We start from the raw sequence: 5043 nt of genomic DNA on the forward strand, positions 1-5043 counted from the left end.
CTGCTGATTCAAGTGCTGATTTCCTACAGATCTGCTATCTATAGCCCTGGCAGAAAAATGATCTTTCAATCTATGCTGCCATCTTGCTTAAATATATTCATCTCTTCTCTTCCAAAATATTTAAGGTAAGTGAACAACTAAACATCTGATTGTAGAAGGTAGAAAATATTGTCATTGCCTTCGTCAAAAAGTCAACATATTAAATATGCTGCACATACAAATGTACTCAATTAACATTTTAATTAAGGATAACAAACAATAATTAAACAGATGACATTTTAATTAATTTTCTCAACTGTAAATAGCCTGATGGAAATTATTGTTAAGTCTGAGTTAAATATTTCTCCTTGCAAAAACAGTGACCTCAAACTACCCATGATCAAAAACGTTTCCCTCTTATGTACTTATATGGTCATAATGCCGTAGCCATAAATAAATTTCCAAGTAAAGTTTCTCAGTGTTATCAACCCTGTTCTCTTCACTTGGTACGCAAACAACAGTGTAGCTGTATATAATTATGTCTTTCAAGGCACTTGTTTATGTCTTGTGCAAAAACATAGCACTAAAGTACCTCAGGGTTGAATACTACAGTTAAAGATTCATGCTTGGTCATTAAATCCAGATAAGCTATTTTGCCAAGCTTGGCAACCCAACTCCATGAAATCCAGTTTTCATATTGCCATAGATTCCTGAGACATGTCCCTGGTTTTGCAACACAGAAGGGGTTGCTAATTGTGCCAAGTGGCATTATTAATTTCTCAAAGCAAAATTAGATTTAATTCATTTTGGTTTTGAAAATAAATGTGGGCCATTCAGCACTTTGTAGCAGAGTGGAATGACAGCATGGCACATGATGCCTAAGATATTAGATAGTGAACTGTCAAGAAAACAGAATAAGCCCTGCTATCAAGGTTGCCAGACTGGCATTCATTAATTAATTAATTTTTGGTTTTGCTCTTTTGTCCCATATTGGAACATACTTATACTAAAAGATGGTCCATTATTTATCAGAAATTCAAATTTAACTGGGGGTTCTGTATTTTATCTGGCAACCCTCTTTTTTTAAAAATGTATTTTATTGAAGTATAGATGATTTACAATTTGTGTTAGCTTCTGGTGTAGAGCAAAGTGATTCAGTTATACATATATATAATGGTTTGCATTGGCTAATCCCAAACTGCCAATCCATCCCACCGCACACCCACCCTCCTCCTTAGCAATCACAACTCTGTTCTCTATGTCTGTGAGTGTGTTTCTGTTTCATAGGTAAGTTCATTTGTGTCATATTTTAGATTCCACACGTGCCTTGTTAATTTTCTTTTCTTTCCTTTTTTTTTTTTTTGGCCATGCCACATGGCTTATGGGATCTCAGTTCCCCAACCAGGGATTGAACCCGGGCCGTGGCCGTGAAAGCCCAGAATCCTAACCACTAGACCACCAGGGAAATCCCTGGTAACCCTACTTTTAAAAGAGCAGTATCTGTAAGATAAACTCACCTTGAGAAACATTTTCTTGGTCTCTGATATAGGGTGAGCTATGGCAAAAATGAGAAGAAATCTAATGCTAGACGATGCTCTGGGCCTCTCTGGGGCCCTGGGAACGTGGAAGGATGGGTCCTTAGCCAGCATCAAGAAAGCATGTCCAGGAAACAAACACTGTTTATTTACTAAGTCATATCTGGAGTTTAAAAGTTATTGATCTATTGTTTAATCTGCTCTGCTTTAATTGTTTTTTAATTGTAATAAATAGGTCTCAGAGGACAGCAAGCTGCAGCTTGGGGTCACTCTGTCACTGAAGGAGACACTTGGGGTCTATCACAGACTCTGCATGGTTTCCTGCAGGGGAATTCCTGGAAGACAACACAATTCCCAGAGATATGGCTGGAAGAGGCAGCTGCTCTCCAGTGCAAAGTGAGCCTCAGACAAAGAAGTAGGGTTCTCATGGCTCAGGGTAGAGAACGACAGGGGGACAGAGAAGGACAGGGGGACAGAGACGTCCACAGGCTGAGAGGTCAAGAGAGGGGAGTTTTTCCCAAGAACTTCCAGCTTTGGGAAGTTCAAGTGTTTCTTCCTAGCTGAGAATGCTGAAGGGATACGATGATTAGGATAAATGGTCTGCTTGAAATCTGTATTTTTTCATCAACAACATTAGAACTGAATATTTTAATTCAATTACCCAGATATTTCACCAAAGAGAAGTATCAGCTCCAACAGGAGATATCTAGGGCTAGTAATCCCCTCTTTTCAAAAATATCCCCTCTTCACCTCCAGTTACTCAACAATCCCCTTATAATTTTGGAGTCACTCATTGTACAGTAACTCTCTACCCCACCCAATCTCTGCAATCGCCACATCTCTTGAGAGAAACTTCCATAGCCTTAAAGAAGGCCCCTGGCTACTCTTCAACTCAAAGAAAGGGTCTCCAGCTTAAAAATGAGTTTGCTTGTGGAAATGAAAGGCAAACAGAAACTAATCACCTAACACCATTGTTTACCTGGAATGTAAGGCCTTTGGCAGGCATCTGTCTCTATGTTAGAGGCAATCTTTCTTAGTATGCAGTTGTTATTGTTGCTATTAGCACAACGCATTTAGCACAACCTTGACGTGAGGTTCAAATATACTGAGCACTCAATTCAACAATACTGAACGTATGAATGAATGGACCAGTGAATGAAAGTTGGGCAGCCCACAGAAAACCTCAGAGAGAGCTAATGGATGCTTCCCAAGAGGTCGGAAGGTCCTCCCCTCCCTACCAGGCAAAGCTGGAAGTTCAAGTGTCCTGGCAGAAGTGCAGAGAGTAAGGATACTGCCTTCCTACTGCTGTGGATGAAGGTCCTCTGACAGGCCCCACTAACAGAGGGTGTATTTTAAAGAGATCTTGTTTCCTAATACATATTGTTAAGCTCTCTCCTACGTCCCTATGCAAGCTTGGCTGGCGACTTTTCTGTTAACTACAAATGAGCTGCAATTCTCTCTTGCTTTCAGCTTTAAACAAGGCCCCCTCCCCACTTTTCTTAACCTAGGGGTTAAGTCCATCCTCCGCCCCTTACAAGTGCACTGACAGCATATTTCCAATATCCTCCAGTCTTCAATTGCCATATCTTTCAAACTGGGCTCAAAACACCTCTTTGCAGAAGCCTCTCCGAATTAACTCATGGAATCCAATTTTACTGTTTTCTCCTTTTATCTGAACCCTTACACACTTACATGTCAGGTCTTTACCATATATTTTTACGTTATTTACTCAGAGAAAGAATGTCAGAGCTTTGTATATTATTGGTGCTCCAAACGTAGCTTTAAAAAGTAAGTGAATGAAAACTAGTGCAGAGGAGCATAGAAAGCTCTGTTGCTCTAAGATATAATGTATCTACTCTTACCCATCTTTGAACTCAAGTGTTCAACACATGAATGTAGCCCTTCCACTTGATACTCAAAGTATGGTCCGTGAACCAGCATCACCTGGAAATTCATCGGAGATGCAGTCTCAGGCTCCACCCCAAACCCACCACATCGGAATCTGCATTTTAACAAGATTCCTCAGAGTGATTTGTATGCACAACAAACTTTGAGAAGCACTGCCTTCCCCCATACCCAGCGTGAAATAACCTACAAGGAATATCTCTTGAATGGCTGTAACATCACTGTCCATTCAAGCATCTCGAATTTTGCCCAATCAAACCTATCCATTAGGAAAAGCAACTTTTCTACCAAAGGAGTTTGAAATCCTCTTCACATTGCCTCAGTGAAACAGGAAAGAAGACAGGCCTAGAATACAGGACTCAGATTAGAAAGAACAAATCACTTCCCAGAAACCAAGGGGCAGGCTCCTGAAGCCAGGTTGCGTCCTCAGACAGTAGAACAGCTGCACACGGATACACAGGAGCACCCAGCAGAGGCTGAGGGTCATCAGAACCAGACCAGAAAAGAAGACAAAGGTGTAGACTGTCCCGAGTCTCAATGGGGAAAAACAGGAAACTTAAATCACAGCCCCACTGGCTCATTTGTGCCTAGTATTGATGTGCCAGGAGTTAGACGAACCACTCCACCTACATTACCTCATTCAACCACAACTATAATAGACAATAAGTGTTATTATCCCATTCCACAGATTGCATAACTACAAACCAGAAAGATTGTGAAATTAACCCAAGAAACATCACTGCAAGTGACCTCACAGGACTCAACACCAATCTGGCTCCCAAGCCCTACTTCAGCCTCTGCTCTACGGCCTCCTTCTACTCAAGGTGAGTAAAGAATGTATGGTCTTCATTACATAGCGTGGACTCAGTCATTCTCAATTAACCCTTTGGTTGGCTTCCTAAAATCCAGAATTCAAGAAGCCCTTCGGATATCACTACCCACTCATGTCTGAAGGAGGGAGACCCTACCACAAAAACAAGATGGCCATCACAGTGAGCGTAGGAGGCTGGCATTATGAAATGCTGTCTTTTTTTCACTCAAGGTGGTTTTTTTCCCTTCCCAGTTGGTACCTGCTATATATTACAATGAGCATCAGGTTTTAGCAAAAACGAAACACTTTTCCTTCCTTGGAGAAGAGCATATGCCGGCATGGCTAAGAGGTTGGTCGCCTGGCCCTGTGGTACAGAGGACTTCATGGGAGGTCAGGTCCCATTAGGGCAGCACCGGGGACCCTATAGACTGAAGGTCTCCCAGCCTGGCCCAGGGGGGTCGACTTTAGTCCTCAGAGTCTGTGCTATCCCTGACCCTTCTCCAGCCTTGGCCTCTCTAGAGGAAATGACATCGTACACACGTCTATAATAAACGCAGTCACCCAAAGGCTATGGTCACCCTTAGTAGACAGACCAGACCAACCACCTGCAGAAAAATTCCCCACTCACAGCACCCTGCTAAGAATCTGCTTGTGTCATAAAAGAGAAAACACCCCAAAACCCAATTATGGGTGACGGTGAAAAGCCACATCACACTAACGAGTCATCAACAACATTTTCTAAATACATCAGGTGATTTTCTGAAAGATGTTCAGTCACACTGCAACTCCTACCCTTCATCACCACTGCCATCC

The sequence above is a fragment of the Lipotes vexillifer genome, unplaced genomic scaffold, assembly GCF_000442215.2.
Source record: "Lipotes vexillifer unplaced genomic scaffold, Lipotes_vexillifer_v1.1 scaffold156, whole genome shotgun sequence".
Lineage (NCBI taxonomy): Eukaryota > Metazoa > Chordata > Mammalia > Artiodactyla > Lipotidae > Lipotes > Lipotes vexillifer.